Here is a 23,456-nt window from a genome sequence, read left to right on the forward strand (position 1 = left end):
AAGGCTTCCAAAGAGAGGGACCAAGAGAACAAACTTAGCATGAACAAAGTATGATTTAAAATTCGCATATCAGTTTTTTGCAACTGATGCATCTTACAGGATCCCAAAAATAATTTGTACTGTTTATGCGCTAGGCATTCCTTTATACTTGAAATCCATGGGAGGCAGAAAGGTAAATGCCAACCTATCCTATCTCTCTAAATTTCATCACTACAAATTTTCTATTTGTGGGTTTGGGAAAAAATGGTATTTTCCACATTTATTCCCTGGGAAATATGCATGCATCTGCAGTGCTTTACAGCCTGAGAAAGGTTTCCTTACAGAGCCATGTGTATATCCAAGCTAGATTTGGTCTTGAAAGTGGCTATTTATTTCATTTCAGCAACAGCCCAAGTGAGGCATTGATAATGCTCATGTAAAGTATTGATGATAGTAATATCCTCTTCTTGGATGGATCCCTTAATCATTAAGTAGTGTCCTTCTTTGTCTTTATGTCTTTTGTTTTAAAGTCAATTTTGTCTGATATGAGTATTGCAACTCCTGCTTTCCTGTCATGTCTATTGGCATGAAATATTTTTTCCCACCCCTTCACTTTCAATCTATATGTGTCCTTTGTCCTAAGTTGGGTTTACTGTAGGCAGCACTTAGAAGATTTTTGCTTTTTTATCCACTCAGCCACTCTGTGTCTTTTGATTGGAGCATTCATTCCATTGACATTTAAGGTGATAATTGATAGATGATTATTTACTGCCATTTTAAACCTCGTGTTCCAGTTGATTCTATGATTCTCCATTCTTCCTTCCTTTTTTTGGGTGGATGGTCTCCAATTATTTTCTGCTTGAGTGTTTTTCTTTTCATTTTTTGCAAATGCAATGTTTGGTTTTGATTTGTGGTTGCCCTGCTTTTAAAGAATGCTAACCCCTTCCTATAATTATGTGTTTTAGCCTGATGGTCCTGTAGGTTCAAACACTTCATTAATATACCAAAAGTAAGAAGAGAAACAGAACGAAAAAAAAAAAGAACAGAAAAAAAATTTTTTAAAAAGATAATTTATTTCCTTACATCCCTTGCCAACATTTTATGATTTTGATGACTCTTTTTTTTCTTTTTAATTTTATTTTGTTTTAAACATGTTCATGATTAAATCTGTATGCTGGCTTATCTGAGTGACTTCTCCCTGATTGTGGCTTCCTCATTCCTTTCTTTTTGGTTTAGAGAAGCCCTTTCAATATTTCTTTTAGCCTGGGTTTTGTATTGCTGAATTCTTTTAGCTTTTGTTTGCTGGAAAAAAATTTTATTTCCCCTTCTAATTTAAATGATATTCTTACTGGATAGAGTATCCTAGGTTGCATATTTTTTCCTTTTAGCACTTTAAATATCTCTTGCCATTCCCTCCTGGCCTGTAGAGTTTCTGAAGAGAAATCAGCTGATAACCTTATGGGGGTTCCCTTAAAGGTAACATTTTGCTTTTCTCTTGCTGCCTTTAGGATCCTCTCTTTATCATTAACTTTTGCCATTTTCATTATAATGTGTCTTGGTGTGGGTCTATTTGGGTTCAACTTGTTTGGGGCCCTCTGTGCTTCCTGTTTCTTAAAATCAGTATCCTTTATATTTGGGAAGTTTCCAGTGATAATTTCTTCAAATATATTTTCTATTCCCTTATCTTTTTCTGCTCCTTCTGGAATTCCTATTATATATATATTCAGATATATATATATATATACCCCAAATACAGAAGCACCAGATACATAAAACAAATACTAACATAAAGGGAGAAATTGATGGGAATACAATCATAGTAGGAGACTTTAATACCCCCCTCACATCAATGGACAGATCCTCTAGACAGAAAACCAATAAAGCAACAGAGATCCTAAAGGAAATAATAGAAAAGTTAGACTTAATTGACATCTTCAGGACACTACATCCAAAAAAATCAGAATACACATTCTTCTCAAGTGCACATGGAACATTCTCAAGAATCAACCATATATTGGGACACAAAGCTAACCTCAACAAATTTAGAAGCATAGAAGTTATTTCAAGTATCTTCTCTGACCACAATGGCATGAAACTAGAAATCAACCACAGGAAAAGAAATGAGAACAAACCTACTACATGTAGACTAAACAACATGCTACTAAACAAACAACAGGTCAATGAGGAAATCAAGAAGGAAATTAAAAAATACCTGGAGACAAATGATAATGAAGACACAACCTCTCAAAATCTGTGGGACACTGCAAAAGCAGGGCTCAGAGGGAAATTCATAGTGATACAGGCCTTTCTCAAAAAAGAAGAAAGATCTCAAGTTGACAACTTAACCCTCCACCTAAACGAAGAACAAAAAAGAAAAAGAAGAACAAAAAAGACCTAAAGTCAGCAGAAGGAAGGAAATTATAAAGATCAAAGAGGAAATCAATAAAATAGAGATTCAAAAAATAATACAGAAAATTAATAAAACCAAGAATTGGTTCTTTGAAAAGGTAAACAAAATTGACAAACCCCTGGCTAGACTCACTAAGAAGAGGAGAGAAGAACCCAAATAAACAAAATTAGAAATGAAAAAGGAGAAATCATAATGGATTCTGCAGAAATACAAAATACCATAAGAGAATATTATGAACAACCTATATGCCAACAAAGTTTACAATGTGGAAGAAATGGACAGTTTTCTAGAATCTTACAGCCTGCCAAAACTGAATCAAGAAGAAACAGACCAACTGAACAGACTAGAAATGAAATTGAACAGGTCATAAAAACACTCCCTACAAATAAAAGTCCAGGACCAGACGGCTTCACAGGCGAATTCTACCAAACATATAAAGAGGGAATTGGTGCCCATCCTCCTTAACTTTTTCAAAAGATTGAAGAAGAAGGAACACTCCCAAAGACATTCTATGATGCCATTATCACCCTAATTCCAAAACCAGACAGAGATACCACCAAAAATAAAACTATCAGCCAATATCTTTGATGAACATAGACGCAAAAATTCTCAACAAAATTTTAGCCAACCAAATCCAACAACATATCAAAAAGATCATACACCATGACCAGGTAGGGTTCATCCCAGGTTCACAAGGATGATTCAGCATACACAAATCAATCAACATCATACACCACATTAACAAAAGAAAAGTCAAAAACCATATGATCATCTCAATAGATGCAGAAAAAGCATTTGACAAAGTCCAACATCCATTCAGGATCAAGACTCTTGCCAAAGTGGGTATAGAGGGAACATTCCTGAACATAATCAAAGCCATTTATGAGAAACCCACAGCAAATATAATACTCAATGGAGAAAAACCGAAAGCCTTCTCACTCAAATCTGGAACAAGACAGGGATGCCCACTCTCACCACTGCTCTTCAACATAGTTTTGGGAGTCCTAGCCACAGCAATTAGACAAACAAAAGAAATAAAAGGCATCCAAATAGAAGAGAAGAGATAAAACTGTCACTGTATGCAGACGACATGATATTACATATAGAAAACCCTAAGGACTCAACCCAAAAACTGCTTGAACTGAGGAATAAATTCAGCAAAGTAGCAGGCTATAAGATTAACATTCAGAAATCAGTCACATTTCTATTTACCAACAATGAAATATTAGAAAAGGAATACAAAAATATAATACCTTTTAAAATTGCACCTCACAAAATCAAATACCTTGGAATACACCTGACCAAGGAGGTAAAGGACTTATATGCCTGAGAACTATAAAACTTTAATCAAAGAAATCCAAGAAGATGTAAAGAAATGGAAAGAGATTCCATGTTCCTGGATTGGAGAAATAAATATTGTAAAAATGGCCATACTACCCAAAGCAATCTACAGATTCAAGGCAATTCCTATCAAATTACCCATGACATTTTTCACAGAACTAGAACAAACAATCCAAACATTTATATGGAACCACAAAAGACCCAGAATTGCTAAAGCAACCCTGAGAAATAAAAACCAAGCAGGGGGCATAACTCTCCCAAACTTTCAAGCAATATTACAAAGCCACAGTCATCAAAACAGTATGGTACTGGTATCAAAACAGACAGGACCGACCAATGGAACAGAATAGAGAACCCAGAAACAAACCTGACACCTATGGTCAATTAATCTTTGACAAGGGAGGCAAGAACATAAAATGGGAAAAAGAAAGTCTATTCAGCAAGCATTGCTGGGAAACCTGGACAGTTGCATGCAAAGCAATGAAATTAGAACACACCCTCACACCATGCACCAAAATACACTCCAAATGGCTGAAAGACTTAAATATATGACAGGACACCATCAAACTCCTAGAAGAAAACATAGGCAAAACACTCTCTGACATCAACATCATGAATATTTTCTCAGGTCAGTCTCCCAAAGCAATAGAAATTAGAACAAAAATAAACCCTTGGGACCTCATCAAACTGAAAAGCTTTTGCACAGCAAAGGAAATGAAAAAGAAAACAAAAAGACAACTTACAGAATGGGAGAAAATAGTTTCAAATGATGCAACGGACAAGGGCTTAATCTCTAGAATATACAAGCAATTTATACAACTCAACAGCAAAAAAAAGCCAATCACCCAATGGAAAAATGGGCAAAAGACCTGAACAGACTGTTCTCCAAGGAAGATATACAGATGGCCAGCAAACACATGAAAAAATTGCTCGACATCGCTGATTATAAGAGAAATGCAAATCAAAACAACCATGAGATACAACCTCACACCAATCAGAATGGCCATAATTAATAAGTCCACAAATAAGAAGCGCTGGAGGGGGTATGGAGAAAAGGGAACCCTCCTGCACTGCTGGTGGAAATGTAAACTGGTACAGCCACTATGGAGAACAGTTTGGAGATTCTTTAGAAATCCATACATAGAACTTCATATGACCCCCACAATCCCACTCTTGGGCATCTATCCGGACACAACTCTACTTAAGAGACACATGCACCCTCATGTTCATTGAAGCACCATTTATAATAGCCAAGACATGGAAACAACCTAAATGTCCATCGACAGAGGATTGGATTTGGAAGATGTGGTATATATACACAATGGAATACTACTTGGCCATAAAAAGAACGACATAATACCATTTACAGCAACATGGGTGGAACTAGAAACTCTCATACTGAGTGAAATAAGTCAGAAAGACAAAGACAAATACCATATGATTTCACTTAAAACTGGAATCTAATATACAGCACAAATGAAGATTTCCACAGAAAAGAAAATCATGGACCTGGAGAATAGACTTGCGGCTGCCCAGGGGGAGAGGGAGGGAGTGGGAGGGATCGGAACTTGGGGTTATTGGATACAACTTGGAATGGATTTACAATGAGATCCTGCTGAGTAGCATTGACAACTCTGTCTAGATACTTATATGTAACAGAACGAAGGGTGGGAAAAAAAATTCATACATGTAAGTGTATCTTGGCCCTCATGCTGTATAGCAGAAAAATAAATAAATAAAATTAATTATTAATTCATTAAAAAGAAAGTAACTAAAGACCATCTTCACTTTGCAAGTTATTTAACGTCTTAGGCAAGTTACTTAGCCTCTCTGTGCATCATTTTCCTAATATATAATATGCAAGTAATAATAGTACTTCCCTCAGGGATTCCTTGTGAGGATCAAATGATCTAATAATATAAACGTTCAGAATGGGGCCTGGACCTAATAAACACTATATAATGTGAGCCATTACAACTTCATTATTATTATTATCATCAACATAATCATTATCATTGCTATCATTAAATATAAGCTTTATTCCATGTACTTTATATATTCAAAGTAAAATAATTTTACTTATTTTCACTACTTTATGATTCAGGCTTTTCTTCTAATTCACACTATTTTTTCCTCCCCAACTTCACACACATTAATGAGGTTTGCCAATTACACTCACTTCTTTTCCCTATTCATAATGCGACAGGCACTTACAATGAGACTTACAAAGACAAATAAAGCCTCATAATTTTTTCTGTAAAAGAGTAAAGAAAATAATTCATTCTATTTTATTCTTAATTAGAAACATTTGTTCTATTCCTAATTTAAAAAAAACAATATAAGATCTCAAAGCTGGAGAGATTTAAAAATATAGTTCATTTTACATCTTTCCCAATCACTGTCAGGCAAGCTCAGGGCAAAACGGTGGGGCTAATGAAACCAAATTTTAAGATCATTGCTAGGACTAATTATAGTTTATTACATTTAAAAAATACTTGTTTTTCTGAATTCAAAATGCATAGTTTTAAAGTTTTTAATTCATTTCATGCAAAGGAAATAAATGAACATAAATAATACAAAGTCAATACTGCTTACCAGTAAATATTCTTCCCTTCAGTGGGTTATACTGATTTAAACTTAATATTTAAGGACAAGGAATCAGCACCTCAAGCATATAATTGTAATTCACTAGTGTAAAAAAAAAAAATTCTAGTAAAAAAAAAATGGAGTGGAAGAAAAGGTGGGTAGGTGGCACCATAACAACTAGAAGCCATTTGTAACTATGCCCACCTGTCCCCTTGGCATAGCTAGTAGGTTCAGATAGCCTTGGAACTGGTGATTTCCTCTGCAAAGATTGAAGGAGGTCAAAGACAGAGTCCTGGTGGCTGTGACACAAAAGTCTCCAGCCCTGCTTCTGTTTGCTTGAACATGGACCTTAACTGTACCAGGGCCATTGTGTGACAAAATGGTTAAGCCCACCAAAGACGTCCCCAGCCTTCCCTTTTTAAACTCTTCTCAATCACAGTGGCTTACTTACAAATTCCCCTCAGTAGCCCAGAACATTTTCATTTTTAAAAATCCTCTTCCCTGGCAAAATGAGGAGACTCATGTCATCATTTGTAGAACTGAAGTTCATCTGCACTTCTTTCCATCACCCTCTTATCTGAATTTCCACCTTCAAACCTTCTATCTATACTTATAGAATAAAAATATTTGGCCTCTGAGAAAGAAGTTTAAGAAGCTGTATTAGTTTCCTATCACTCCTGTAACAAATTATCAAAACCCAGTGGCTTAAAACAACAGAAATTTATTATCTTCTCATTCCAGGAGTTAAAATTTCAAAATAGGCTATCAGAAGAAATGGGTTCGTCCTGGAGGCGCTAGGGAAGAATCCATTTCTTGCCTTTTCCACCTTCTAGAGGCTGCCCATGTTTCTTGACTCATGGCTGCATGAACCTGAACTCTGCTTCCATCCTCACATCTTCTTCTCTGATAATAACCCCTCCTGCCTCCCTTTTATAAAGACCCCTGTGATTTCACTGGGCCCATCAGGATATTCTAGGATAATCTTTTCTCAAGATCCTTAACTTAATGACATTTGCAAACATGTGGCCGTGCACAGTAACACACTCTCAGATTTCAGATTAGGACATGGGCAGGGCATCTTGGAAGGGAAGGGGAAGACGGTGTGCATTAGTCCATTTACCACAGAAGCTGACCCCTGCTCAACTAAACATGCCTCAGACCTGCTGGCTCCCTGAGACCTGGAGCCCTTCCTGCCTTGACTCAAACGAGCCTATTCCCATATTCTCTCCTCTTTTCCAATTCTTTCCAATTTCTTTGTCGCAAGACTACTAAATATCTATTATTCAAAACTCTTCAGTCTCATGATAGCACTTCCTTTTCCCTATGGCTTTAACTGTGACCTGGTGCTGCCCTCTCTGTCCCTGCCACATCCACCACCACCAGTTCATACATGATACCTGCCCATATTTCTATCCCAGGAATATAGTACCTAGCCTGCTGCTATGATTCTGCTGTCCCTACCTTGGCTGAAGAACTGCCCCCACCTGGGCCTAAGGCATACTATTTAAGAAACTTCTGCTTGGATGAGAGAGAGAAAAAGATGTTCATGAGAGAGAATTACAGATGGAATGGGCATAAGTGGAAAGAGCATAAGGAAACCAATCCTGAGGCCTTTATCTTTGAATCTCTGATGAAAGGGGAAAGTCACCATCAAGGCCAATTTATAAAACTAACAACATTTTAAAAAAATAAAGGTGAAAATTTGTTTTGGCTATAGAAACATCCTTTTAAATATTTTATTCCTTCCTGAGAGGAGGTGACCTTCCATAAACGTGTCGTATCAATCTGGTTGGAAATTTTATTGGGTTGCAAGGCTAACCACAGTATGTCTACAGAGCAGCTGAGAATGGTATTCCACAGAGGAATAGGATTCCATGCTCTACTCCACAGCCCCCACTTTCTCTGTCCAGGGCTCACATAATAAGACCATGGGGCCATTTCTCTATGAAATGAGAAGGAATATTGCCAAGCAGCATCACAGATTGCCCACTAAAGGCCAGGGGTCCATGAAAGCATGCTAGGTCCACTGTGGCTTCCTAAGGCTGGTCCTACTCGCCATACCACATATGTGCATAGATGGCAGTAAATGGATATATCCATCCATGTTTATCATTCTTTTTTTTTAATTTTTTTCTTTTTTTTGGCCACCTCATGGCATATGGAGTTCCCAGGCAGGGATCAGATCAGAGCTGCAGTGGCGACCTATGCCATACCTACAGCAATGCCAGATGCTTTAACCCACTGTACTGGGCCAGGGATCAAACCTGTGTCCTGGTGCTGAAGACACACCACTGATCCTATCCATGTTCTGTTCTTAATGCCCTGGTACAGAATCATTTTTCCTTCTTCCCCTTCAGGGAGCTACAAAACAGCTGTGTCTCAGAGTCCTAGTTTCTCTTGGCCCACAACAGAATTATAAGCATTTGTGCTAACAAATCTGGACTCCCAGAGGTTTTAGAGTTAGAAGAGCAAAGAACCCAATATGGTGGGTAAAAGGAGAAGGTCTCCAGATGTCCCACATGTGAGAAAAGGGACCATGGATTTGAGGGGCACTCTGGAAAGGAAAGCTCTAATATATTATGTTCAACTCGGAGACAGCCAGTCATTCACCTCTGAAGCCATGGGGTACCAGAGAGGGTGCCTGTAGCTCAGCCTGAATCAGTGAGGGAATTAGATTGTTAATTAATTGAACACCGGTTTCCTTACCCTACTCCTTTCACTTGCTGACTGGGGTGGAAGCATGGCTCCCTGGGGTGCCTAGGTGACACTACCCAGGAGGGCGCACTGAGCACTGCCTGTTTCTGCTGTGGCTTAGCCTGAATCAGTGAGAAGAGGGTCTAGAAGCCCACTGTGTGGACTGGTAGCCCACGGATGATAGGGAAAGAGACTCAACTGCAATACTCAGGATACGACAGAGGGAGCAAGGCAAACCATCACCAAAAACTAAACCCAGGCTTTGCTCTGTGATCTGGAAGGGACTTGTGACCCCTGTGCCACAATGTAAGCCCTAGGGAATGACAAGGATTCCAAAATCATACTAAAATTATATATGGTAGTATTTTGACAAATGCAATCATGGATCCAGATTTACTTTAACTTGGAAAAAAGTAAAGGAAAGCAATATAGCATTTCTTTCATTCTTCACCTAAATACATGTAAGAAAACAAACTGTTAAATTTTTGTCTGTGTCCCACACAAATACATACCATGTTTAAAATTTTTTTTTCTTTTTAGGGCCACACCTGCAGCTTATGGAAGTTCTCAGGCTAGAGGTCAAATCAGAGCTGCAGCCACTGGCCACAGCCACAGCACCACCAAATCCAAGCTGCAACTACAACCTACACCACAGCTTGCAGCAACTCTGGATCCTTAACCCAGTGAGCAAGGCCAGGGATCAAACCCACATCCTCATGGATACTAGTCAGGTTCTTAACCTGTTGAGCCACAGTGGGAACTCTTTAAATTTGTTTCTTTATTGGGGAAAAATTTCAAAAAAGAGACCTTTTGTATAAAATGTGGAATGTAGATTAGAATTTACATGGGAGGAAAAAAAAAAAACCTACATAGGTTAAAAGATAAGGAAATAACAGAAAAGAAAATCATAGACTTGGAGAATAGACTTGTGGTTGCCAAGGGGGAGCGGGAGGAAGTGGGATGGATTGGGACCTTGGGGTTAATAGATGCAGACTATTGTTTTTGGAATGGATTAGCAATGAGATCCTGCTTTGTAGCACTGGGAACTATGTCTAGTCACTTATGATGGAGCATGATAATGTGAGAAAAGAATGTATACATGTATGTGTAACTGGGTCACCATGCTGTACAGTAGAAAAAAAATGTATTGGGAAAATAACAATAAAAAAATTTTTAAAGAAAAGATGTGGAAATATTTTTCCAAAAGATACTTAATTTGGAAAAGAATCTGCCTATGAAATCAACTTGACTGGTGGAACTTAAAAAATTTAGCTCAACCTTCATTATGTATTTTAGCTCATCCAATTACGTATTTTAAAAATCGTCCCATAAGGAACTCCAAATAAGCTTGACTCCACTCATCAAAGAGGATATTTAATTGATTCATTCTGTTCTTCTTAATTTTTAGATTTCATAAATCTTTTTTCCAAGTAGTTATAAGCCTTTAAAGTCCTCTCCCATGATTTCTCTTTATCTTTCAGAGATGATGGCTTTACTCTCATATGTTTAAAAGAAGCTGGAAAATATCAGATGTTTCTCTTCAATGTAATAGAATCTGGGCCTTATTTCATTCCCGGATTTTATTTTCTAAAGGAATTGTTTAAAAAAAAAAATGAACAGCACGCAGTTACTCAAAATAATTTACCATTAATTTTCTATGAAATTGACTTCATTTCAGGTTTATCAAGACTGAATAATTAGATAACTGATTAGAGGCATCCTCCAATAAACGGTGTAAATATGGTGGTTTTTGTTTTTTTTAAGGTGACTATTCCTAGAAAATGCAGGGGATTATTTAAAATAAATGTCTCTATAAATGGCATTTCTGAAAACCTTAGCAACCCTGCTATTTGCACTGTTGTCCAAAGAAGAGCTGTGGTCCTGAGTAGGGGGGAGAAGGGCCAGGGTGGGGGGTAGAGGGCCCAGAGCGAGTGAAAGGAGGTATATAAATACAGTACAATACCTATATGCCAACATCTTACTTTAAGCAGACTTAGTGTAAAAAAAAAAAAAAAAAACTAGATTTTTTTTTAAATTGCGAATGAAGTACTAAGTTCCCTTATAAAATGCTTCTCTCCCACAGGATTTATTTGAAGAGCAAGATCCTCTGTTCCACATCTAGTTAAAGGAAAGCACTGTGGAACAAAGGAGTGAAAGATTGCTCAAAGTAATACATCATGGTCTTGTCTCCTAAAGGGCATGGTATCTACGACAAAAAAAAAAAAAAAAGCATTACAAACCTTTTTAGGAATATCTCTACTGTATGAAGCTGTCAATTCTGCATTATAAACAAACCACAAAATGCATATATCATCTACATAAAAAATAACTGATATGAGTAAAATATACTTCCATTTATAAAGTACTGAGGTTTTTTGGTCAGACCCATGTCGTGGGGAAGTTCCCAGGCCAGGGATGGAACTCCAGCCACAGCAGTGACTACACCAAGTCCTTAACCACTAGGCCCCCACGGAACTCCTATAAAGTACATTTAAACTCACTTTTTTTTATCCTAACAACAAGCTGAGGAAGTAGAAATTATTATTCAAATCCCGCATTTACAGATGAAATTGAAGGTCAGAGAATCAAAAGCAGAGAAGCTATACTCTTTCTGCCTTCAAAATAAATGCTATTCCCAGTTTAACCACTGCTGGAAGACAGCCAGGAGACTGGTTCTTAGGAAGCATCCTCCAGTCTCAATGAGAAAAGCAGAAGAGTTTGGCAACATCTGCTCCCTGTTCCTATCTGTTGGGCTTGGCCCAGGTCTGCCAGCAGCTCAGGGGACTACCTGCCTGCTGCACTGGCCTGGCAACCAGGCTTGCACACAGCTCTTCTTGGCAAGGCCACATCTTTTGAACCTGCCCCTAACTGTGTCTTCAGTGCTTTTGCTCTGACCACCCTGCCTCAGCAAAGCATGATCCATGTCTTGCCACATCAATTCTCTGTGTGACAGCTCACTGCACAACTCACCTCCTCTCTTGTCTGTGTGTCTCCTGACCAAATACGTGACGCTGAAATCCAGGGGACCATTGGTAAAGCCCTCACCGCTGGTGCTGCCACGATCAAAATATAACTAGTAAGACAGTAAACTAGATTCTCAGGCATTTTCATCCCTCGTAATTCCCAATTCTACCAAATCCCCACCACGATTCTACACACACACACACACACACACACACACACACACGCACACTCTCTCTCTCTCCCTCTCTCCCTCTCTCCCTCTCTCTCTCATTTTGCCTTGAGAGATGGTAATATCACATTTATTTATCCACTCTGAGTAGGCAATTTATAATTCTGAAGTTCATTAAAAATTTATTTTCAAAACCCTTAAACACTTTCACGGCACCTACTCTATACCAGATGCTGTTGTTAGCACTTTTCAGATAATAACTCAATTAATCCTGGCAACCCATGTCTGCATTTCACAGATAGAAAAAAGGGCACCTTGCCCAAGATCACTTGCTAAAAAGTGGGGACCAAGTTTCTAACTCTAAGAGTCTGTTTCCTGCCTCCATTTCTCATCCACTGTACCAACCCTACAACCACCTAGTTAAGGCACATCAGAGGTGATTTCAAGAAAGCATGGATAAAAATGAATGCTGGTGTAGAAAGAACTGAGGAACATGGGCCATCACATTGAGGAGAGAAAAGAGTGACCTCAATAGATGGAAAAGGCAGTAGTACAGACCCTCTGTTCACAAATCAAACGTGACATGAGAATGTCAGGCTTCCCAGTTTCCTCAGCGCTCTTTCTTCCTTCTCCACCCCCAACACCCCAAACAGAACCAGTCTAGAAACATCTCACTAGTCATTCTCCTCCCAGCTCACAAGGGAAGGCCAACTTACAATATTTTGTTTTATAGTATTTTTTGCCTCCTCACTGTCAAGATGCAGCGATTATAGGGATTCATAAACAGAGGCAATATTTTCATAATTCAGAAGTAATTGCTTTTCAAGCTGCAGTACACAGACACTTCCCCAGAGCTTGAAGCAAAGCACTCAGTAGTTTTATATCTGATCTATGACACTATTGTTTAGATAGACGGTTTGGGTTTGGCAGTTTTGTTTTGCGGGTTTGTTTGGTTTGGTTTTAGTTTTTTTTGCTTCAATTTGGTATTCAACCACGTGGTGGTGCACTGAAAATTAGTTTGATCCACTCTCCTCTGTAGGTCTTTTGTGTGGCAGCATTACACACATCTCCCTGTTTTCCTTAGATTCTGGTTTATTTTATGATCTCTTAGAGAAAGTGGTAATGTTATAGCAGAGGAATTTATGTTATAATATTGGTTCTTCTCTGGCCTGAAAAGGATGAATTGTTCCCCATTCTGTGCTGCAGCAGCTCCTTTTTTCACTGTTATTACTGACCTGTATTTAACTATCTGGGTGGGCTTCTGGTAATAATTAAACTGCCGTCTCCATGAAATCCCTTGAGAGCAAACAGTGCGGACAGAGAAATAGGGCTTGTAGCGACATTTCACCATCATCAAGAGGACAGCCTGAAGGGCACTTGTGTGTTCTTTCTCTGTTCTTCAGGCCATAACAGTCTAAAAATCTGATGATAAAGCAACCTTTGAAAAGTCTGGATAATTTACTGGGCTTTTGTTAGGGCAGAGTTCTAATGTTTTTTCAACACTTCATTTCTACAGTTAGGCAGTGGCTTTGGAAACACATTAAAGACTCTGTCATATAACACTGAAATCCAAATCCCAATAAGGACCAGATTTTGAGTATTTAACCCTGAACGGCAGCACTTGAAAAAAAGAAAAGAGAGAGGGAAGGAGAGAGAGCATTATGAAGGTAGCATGGATCATTGGCACGAAAAGGTCCTGGAATCAAGAAATGAGTATTAATTCTACCTCTCTAAGTGTTTCACTGTGATCCAAGAAAAATGAAAACATCCTTAGGCTCTTGTCTCCTATATCCAAAACTTACAGACGAGACGCATCGGTTAAAACTAGGTTGGGCTGCATCATTTAAAAAGTGACTAACAACAGTGGTGGAAACACATGAAAGGAGCCTGATGCCGGCAGCTGAAGGCTAATGTAGTGAAGCCAGAGTTAGGAACCCAGGGTTCTACTCTGTGGACTTTCTCCATCCTCAGATTGCCAGCTCATGGTTTAAGATGATTCTTTAAATTCTAGTCATCAGGTCTGCATTCCAAACAGCAGGAGAATGGAAGGAATAAAGAAGGAACTTATCCTCTCCCTTAAATAGCACTTAGGACATCACGGCACACTTCTGTATCACATTTCATTGTCCAAACTGAGTCCACAGCCACACCTTAGTCACAAGGAAGCAAGAGAAGGTATACTTTTACCAAGTAGCAAAGTGCCAGTGTTAAAAGTAAGAAAACAGCCCACAATGGAGTTGCTTATGCTAAGTTCCTTGTCACCAGAGACTTAATTACAGCTTCGGCTCTCCCAGAAATGGAATTTTAAAGGAGTCGATCAGGAATCGGCTTATCAGCCTAGCTAGGTACCCTACCCGAGAGATTCCTGCTATCCCCTAAAGGAAAGTAACCTTGTAATAACCAACCTGCTTTCTGCCTGGTATAACGTCCTTGTTTCTGCTCCCTTCTGACTATGAAAGTCTTTCATTTTGTACAGCTCCTGGGAGCTCCTTTCTATCTGCTAGATTGAATGCTGTGAAAGTCAAGTTGATTTTTTACTCACATAAACTCTAAAAATGTTTAATATGCCTTAGTTTATCTTTTAACACGAGCTTAGCAGGAAGCAGAGAATGGCTTTGGGGAGGTGGTCTCTGCCCCATAGAAATGCAGGCTTTTCTGAGATATTAAAATGTATCAGTGATTAGCAAAGAGATCCTGCTGTGTAGCATTCGGGACTATGTCTAGTCACTTATGATGGACCATGATACTGTGAGAAAAAAGAATGCATACATGTATGTGTAACTGGGTTACTATGCTGTAGAATAGAAAAAAATGTACTGGGGAAATAATAAAATGTTAATGTAGAACATAAAATGTTTTAGGATACTAAAAATAAATAAATAAACAAAATGTACCATTGAAACACTAGTATTCTTTCTTCAAACATGGCATTTAGACAACATTACATAGCAATAAGCTTTCTCTCTTCCACCCACCCCCTGCCCAGCCTTGTGCCACTGTTGATACTGCCCACCAACACCATCCCCAAATCTGACAAGGCCCTTCAGGTTTTCTGTAGGGTATTGACATTGTCTGTACTGTTTAGAGTCACCGAATTAGATGTTTTCTGACAAAAACCTACTAAAACATCAAAATGTAATTGTAAAATACGAAAAGCAACTGGCTCTACAAACTAACAAGAGACAGAATTCACTGCTGACACTGTTGGAGAGATGACTGGGAAAGGATTGGAGAGCTCATGATGCTCACAAGAAAGAAGCCTGAGGACAAGAAAAGCTGAAGTTTGTATAGGTCATGTGACACACATGAGACACACTAGCCTGGCCAGTACTATGCTAACCTTTGCAGAAACTGTCTCATTTAACTGTCACGAGAACCCTATGACATATATAAGCTTTTTAAAAACTGCTTTATAAATAAGGAAATTGAGGTTCATAAAGATTTAGAGACTGTTTGAGGTCATACATTCAGTAAATAGCAGCAATAAAATGAAAAGAGACTTAGAAAGGATTACGAAAATTACTGACCAGTAAAACAGACCAGAAGAGAGTAGTCTTGCATGGAGACAGGCCACCCTGTGAGGAGCAGGGGCCTTGGCTAGAAGGAACCCCCCTCTGGCACAGCCTAGCAGGAGGGGAGCCGAGAATCACACCTTGAATTCCTTCTCAGCCCTTTTGCACACCTCCTGCAGAGGCCCCTGTTGGAGGAAGCCAACCAAAAGTCCAAGGTCCAGGGGTTTCCTGAAATAGTTTATACAGGTCAGCCTCCCAGAGCAGAAAGCAGAGTTGAAAGGGAAGAGCTGAATCAAGAGAAGCAAACAGGATCCCAGCACATAAGATAGGCCATCACTGCTCTCTCTTTGTTACATTCAAGGATAACAATGGACAAGTGACATAACTTTGCCATTTTACCATAAAAATGTCCCTTCCCATTCCTCCACCCACGCCTATAAGTGGGAGTTGGGATGCACGACGTGATTCACTGCCCTATTTGTGCCAGCAGGTAAGAAGTTAGAACCTTGGCCAACTATTTTTTTTTTCATTTTTTCAAGTTTTTTGATATATAGTTGAATTACATCGTTGTGATAATTTCTGCTGTACGACAAAGTGATTCAGTTATACACATAAACACACCCATTCTCTTTCATAGTCTTTTCCCACATAGATTATCACAGACTATTGAGTAGAGTTCTCTGTGCTGGCCAACTGTACTTACAGGTTTCCAAAACCTAATCTAAAGCATGTAAGAGAGATGCAACTGACTATCCTATTTTTAAATTATGTTTGGGGAAGAGGGCGTGAGGGGTAGAAATTACAGAACTATAACACTTCATTTTTTCCATGGCTTGAAGACACTCACCATGAAGAACTTTCTTCTTTCCTACGAATCATCTATTCCCCAAAGCATCTTCTACTTAGATCTCTTGGTTTTCTTCAGGGAAAGAGAATAGCAAGACAGCAACATTCTTCAAGTGGTTGTTTCCTGACTTGCAGATATGTCTTTACCAAGATCTTCCATCCCAGGTGAGTAGGTCTTTTTCTCATCCTCTATAAGGGATCTCTTTTCCTTTTTCCTGATCTTTTGCATATTATCCTTGTCCTTATTTTGCCCTCCTGAAATGCTGGCTTTTCTAGCTCAACACTTACCTCCCACTTACTCACTTCTTTAAGAAAGCCTGTTTAAACTAACTCATTCCCCAAAGGAGTTTTAGTTTACTTGAAATTTCCATAGCAGCTATGCTCATTGCCAAAACATTGTGAATCCTCCATATCTACCAGTACTGCCTGAATTTTCCCTGACCTGAGATTTGGTGTATAGGGATTGGCCTCATTCTTTTTCATGACAAGGTCCTTTTTCATGAAATTACTATGAAGTTATGATTGCATTTATCATTCTCCTGCTGGTGGACTCGTGGATTCATTTCTCCATTGTTTCATTGTTACGAACAATGCTATGTTTGACATAGTTCTAAATGTATTTCTATACCCACCTGGAAGTGTTCTGTAGGACAGATGCTAAAGAGTAAATCTGACTGGTCAAAGGGTTTACATGTTTATTATTTTCATAGCTCTTACCAAATTTCTTTTTTTTTAAGTGGTAGCCATGTGGGCTCCTATTTAATGCATGAGAGTGTCCTCATACCTCTCCCTCCTTGCACAATGGATACTACTAATCATGAAAATGTTTTCCCAATCAGACAGGCAAAAATGGTGTCTGAATATATTAATTTGTATTCTATAATTACCAGTAAAACTGAGTATTTTCTGTTAACAGAGCATCTGTACTTCTTCTCCAACTTGCTGCTCTTGGCGGATTCCTATTTTCTGAGAAGTCTCTGTCTCTTTGACTTGTAGATAGTATGTATGTAATATAGATTCAGCCTTCGTTTCTGTCCTAGATTACAACTATTCTCTCCTAGTCTCATTCTTGCCATTCATTAATTGCTTTCTTTGTGGATACAAATTTTGAAGTTTTAAGTGGTACAATCTCTGAACCTCACACCTCTTCATAATTATAAAAATATGAGAACTTATAAAAGCATAAAACTTTTCTCTCCCTCCTTCCTCTCTCTTCCTTCTTCTGCTTCCTGCCTCCCTCCCCCTCTCTATCCTGCCTCTCCCCCCATGCTTCCCTCCTTCTCTCTTCCTCTCCCTTCATCCCTCTCCCTGTGTCCCTCTCCCCCTCTCTTTTTTCACTTCTCTTTGTCTACAGGGCTCTGAAGTCTCTCATCCATTGTGCTGAGCATTTGACATACTCTTTCCACCTGGAGACACTCCTTCAACTTTGGAAATAGTTCTTTTTTTTTTTTTTTTGTCTTTTTGCTATTTCTTGGGCCCCTCTCGCGGCATATGGAGGTTCCCAGGCTAGGGGTCTAATCGGAGCTGTAGCTGCCAGCCTACGCCAGAGACACAGCAACACAGGATCCGAGCCGCATCTGTGACCTACACCACAGCTCACGGCAACGCCGGATCCTTAACCCACTGAGCAAGGGCAGGGACCGAACCCGCAACCTCATGGTTCCTAGTCGGATTCGTTAACCACTGCGCCACGACGGGAACTCCGGAAATAGTTCTTGAATTATTTTAAAAATGTCCTTCCCTCTGTTTTCTCCATTCTTATTTTCTGAAACACCAGGGACTCTTGAATCTGTCCTTTAAGTTTTCTTTTGCCTCTAATCTGTCTTTTGGTCCTTTTGCTATGAAGTTTCTGGGAGATTCTCTCAATGTTATCTTCCAAATCTTCTATTGAGTTTTAAATTTCCTTTCTTGTTTTTAATTTCCAAGCACTCTTACTTTTGTCCTTTAAATGTTTTGTTTATATAGCTTCCTGCTTTTTATATCATAAGTGGAATACCTTATTTCTCTAAGGATAATAATGAAAGTCTGTTTTGTTTTGTTTTTTTAAGTTTGGTCTTCCTGGAGAGTCTCAGTTTTCTCAAGTTGCTTTTTTCAATTTTTTTTCCTGGTCTCTGGCATTCACGTCAGGTTTCCCTTCAATGTCCAGTTACTCTTGTCATCCAATCACATTTAATAGTGAGGGGCTACAGAGCTGGCATCATGCTCCATGAGTGGGACTTTGTGGTGAGGGAGGTCTGCCTTTGCCATGATGTTGAGGAAGCCTTAAGGCCAGTCTTTTTTAGGTCTTTTCTTGAACAGCTTACGCGCCATTTAGAAGAGCATAACTCTAGGCAAACACCCAAACATGAGGGAAGGAAGGTTGGTGTTAACAGTTAGAGAGTAAACTTTCACCTAACACCTTATTTTTAATGTGCACCTCACAACCAACTGTACCTAGTGCCCCAAGTCCCAATCTCCTGTTCATAGACTTCAGACAAAAAAACGTACAGCTACTACCAGGGGGCAGGGATGGAGGTGAGCTGCATGGATTGGGTTAGGTTCTGGGACTTTGCTACTAATAAACAAGGTTTCAACATACCATCCTGGACCAAGCCCTGCCTTCACCTCCCACTTTCAGGGGCACCTGGCACTACCAGATCCTAAAACTAAGGCTCCTCAGTACATACTAGGTTTCTTCACTTTCCCATGGCTGGTTTAATATTCAGCTCTCTCTGTTTCGCTGGATCAGCAACCCCTTGTCCCTTGGCTTTCCAGCTCCCAAAATACTGTTGCTGTTGTCTCCTCTCCAGGTCTATTTTTCCTTCTGGGATTATAGCTTTTAAAAATATTGTTCTTGTAATTACAATGGGTTTTTGAAAGGGAATGGAGACTAACAAATATGTTTAATTCACCAACCTTTCTTAGTATTAAATTTTAACACACATATTTAAACTCATTTTACCATCAATCTTCAGGGTTAATGAATATCTATATTCCACTACACATACACCTGATCACATATGACACCACATATACACATACAAAGAAGACAAAAAAAAAGAAAAAAAGACAAGAATCTTGGCACGTCTTTAAATTTCTTCTGCACTTTTGTCTCATAAGTTAAAATTATCATAATCTAAGCAATGAAACTAGAACACACCCTCACACCATGCACAAAATAAACTCAAAATGGCTGAAAGACTTAAATATACGACAGGACACCATCAAACTCCTAGAAGAACACATAGGCAAAACACTCTCTGACATCAACCTCATGAATATTTTCTCAGGTCAGTCTCCCAAAGCAATAGAAATTAGAGCAAAAATAAACCCATGGGACCTCAACAAACTGAAAAGCTTTTGCACAGCAAAGGAAACCTAAAAGAAAACAAAAAGACAACTTACAGAATGGGAGAAAATAGTTTCAAATGATGCAACCGACAAGGGCTTAATCTCTAGAATATATAAACAACTTATACAACCCAGCAGCAAAAAACCAATCAATCAATGGAAAAGTGGGCAAAAGACCTGAATAGACATTTCTCCAAAGAAGATATACAGATGGCCAACAAACACATGAAAAAATGCTCAACATCGCTGGTTATAAGAGAAATGCAAATCAAAACTACCATGAGATATCACCTCACACCAGTCAGAATGGCCATCATTAATAAATCCACAAATAACAAGTGCTAGAGGGGCTGTGGAGAAAAGGGAACCCTCCTACACTGTTGGTGGGAATGTAAACTGGTACAGCCACTATGGAGAACAGTTTGGAGATACCTTAGAAATCTATACATAGAACTTCCATATGACCCTGCAATCCCACTCTTGGGCATCTATCCGGACAAAACTCTACTTAAAAGAGACACGTGCACCCACATGTTCATTGCAGCACTATTCACAATAGCCAAGACATGGAAACAACCCAATGTCCATCGACAGATGATTGGATTCGGAAGAGGTGGTATATATACACAATGGAATACTACTCAGCCATAAAAAAGAATGACATAATGCCATTTGCAGCAACATGGATGGAACTAGAGAATCTCATACTGAGTGAAATGAGCCAGAAAGACAAATACCATATGATATCACTTATAACTGGAATCTAATATCCAGCACAAATGAACATCTCCTTAGAAAAGAAAATCATGGACTCGGAGAAGAGACTTGTGGCTGCCTGATGGGAGGGGGAGGGGGAGGGAGTGGGAGGGATCGGGAGCTTGGGCTTATCAGACACAACTTAGAATAGATTTACAAGGAGATCCTGCTGAATAGCATTGAGAACTTTGTCTAGATACTCATGTTGCAACAGAAGAAAGGCTGGGGGAAAAATGTAATTGTAATGTATACATGTAAGGATAACCTGACCCCCTTGCTGTACAGTGGGAAAAAAAAAATTATCAAAATCTAATTCCAGATTTATTATGATGCATTAATTTTGCCTAACCAGCAGTATTAATGGTTCCTTTGTTCACACTGCTGCTTCCATTCACTTAACAAATATCTGAGTATTTTCTATATTTCCATAATTTTTTTTAGGACTACGTATTCTTCCTTCATGTAGCTTACGTAAATACTGGGAGAAATGGGCAATAAACAAGTAAGCATGTAACTAAATATCATCATTTTAGATAGTTATATTTGCTCTATAAAATAAAATGAGGAAATAGGAGAAAAGAAAGGTGATATTTGGGATACTGTGGCCAAGGAAGATCTTTCTAGAGAAGGTACATATGTGCAGAGACCCACATCATGCAAACAGATCAAGCTCTGGACACAGATGTTGTCTAGTGGTAATCAGCATCCATTGCCCCTTCCTTCTGCCTTCCCCACTGTATTATGGAGGCTGGAAATCTACATTTCTTAGACTTCCTTGCCAGCAGATTCTGGATACAGTTAGGGTCAGCCGATATGATGACCACACGAGTGCTAATGTATTAAGTGAGGAAGTAGGCTCATGCCACCAGGATCCACTGGTCTTACTGTGTATCCTGTTGGCCAGAAGAAACTGCTTCTTTAGAATGATGCACCAGCCTACTGAAAATTCAATTAGAGCACCACCTTAAAACAGCACACTGCAAGGTTCAGGTGCTGTCCTACAAGTTGTAGTCTATAGTCTCAGGGACTATGCAATCAACAGTGTTGCTTCTACTCTAGTCGCAATAGGTGCAGGAGGCAAGGATAGGCAAAGGAGTAGCATCTTCTTGAATACAACTTATAAACCATGAAATGTTCATTGCCTTTCTAATGTCTTTAGAGTCTGTTAGATAAAGGCAGCTGTACCCAAGGGAGAAAGAGTCCCACCAGGAGACATGACAAGTGTTCCATTGGCTGAGGAATCCATGTGAGATCAAAGAACTGACCACAGGGTTTGACAAGTCATTGATTACTATTGATCAACTAAGAGTGGATTTTGTGGAACATGTGGTTCAAAACCTGACTAAAGTAGGTTATAATAAGAGGTAATAAAGTAGGAAGAGTGAGCATAGATACCTTTTCAAAGAACGTTTATTACAAAGGAAAAGAAAGTTATAATAAAAGTTTGGTGCTGATATAAAGGGTAACTGAAAAGGAGCATAGTGTTAAGGGAGAATTTCTTCAAGACCAACAATATTAAATTTTAGTATGCTTTAGGCAATGACCTGGTGAAGAAGAAATGAGATGATACAAAAGTGAATGGGGGAATTCCCATTGTGGTTCAGCGGATTACAAACACAACTAGTATCCATGAGGATGTGGCTTCAATCCCTCACCTTGCTCAGTGGGTTAAGGATCTGGTGTTGCTGTGGCAAGTGCGGCCCTAACAACCAAAAAAAAAAAATGGGAATAAGTGAATGGGGAAACCCTCAGGGAGATGTCGTGGAGTAGGTAAAAGGGGATAGAATCTAGTGGGTGAGTAAAGAGAGTCTCCTTTGTTGAGGATATGATGATTTGACCACTGTAACAAGAGGCTAGACAGAGAACATGGATATAGATACAGATAGATTAGTAGATGGAAATATTCTATTTCCTTTCTTATTTCCAACAAAATAAGAGTCAAATACATCAGCTAAGTATAGATGAGGGGGAAAGGTAGGAGGTTTGGTTTAAAGAAGAAGGCATGAAATACCCATCAGGAAAAGAGAAAGGCAAATTTATTAGGGATACATATTAGACTTACTGAGTGATAATAACAGCATGCAGGAAATTTCTGGTCCATAATATGAAGTGAGACCAATTACCAAGATTATGCTTTACTAGAACTATATTCAGCTGTTTGTATGTAGAGAAGTTGTAGAAGTGGATTGAACTGTGGGTTGAGAATATTTTTCAGGTAAAAAGCCAGGGTTGTAAATGGGCTTGGAGGTATCTGCAAGTGGATGATGGTGGTGAGCAACCATGGAGGCTGGGTAAGAAGAAAAGTAAAGACAGATGGCCCCAGCAAGCGGGTCATAACAGAAGAAAACTGACAGATTAAAAGATTGAAGGCCCCAAAATATTGAGGTAGAAAGAAAGGAGACAGTGTAACAATGAGATTTCAAAGTTGATATAATTGCTACATAGGACAAGATCTAAAGGATGACCACAGGAGTGGAGAAAAGGATCACTGGAAATGAGAAAGTCCAGGAACTAACTGAATGATGAAATTTCCAGGAGTTACAACTTAAGTGTAAAGAGGAAGAGAGAGCAAGTCTTCAATGAATGAGAAAGAGTCACAAGTAGTGAGGGAATTTCTGTAATAAGGAAATGTAGCATGGGGTACAGTTTGAAGTTCAGGCACTTCAAAATAACCAGGATTTTTAGGAAAGGGGAATATTTTTTGAGAACAGCAACCAGAGGCAAGAGAAAATTTACCCCGACTTCAAGCTTTGTTGTGTGAAGGGGCTTCGGAGGAAAGAAAACTCCTCTCAAGAAACAGCTAAGTTTCAGGGGAAAAAAAGAAAGAAAGAAAGAAAAAAAAAAGCAAAACAGAGAAGGAAACATTTAA

This window comes from Phacochoerus africanus, chromosome 1 (assembly GCF_016906955.1).
Source record: "Phacochoerus africanus isolate WHEZ1 chromosome 1, ROS_Pafr_v1, whole genome shotgun sequence".
Taxonomy (NCBI): domain Eukaryota; kingdom Metazoa; phylum Chordata; class Mammalia; order Artiodactyla; family Suidae; genus Phacochoerus; species Phacochoerus africanus.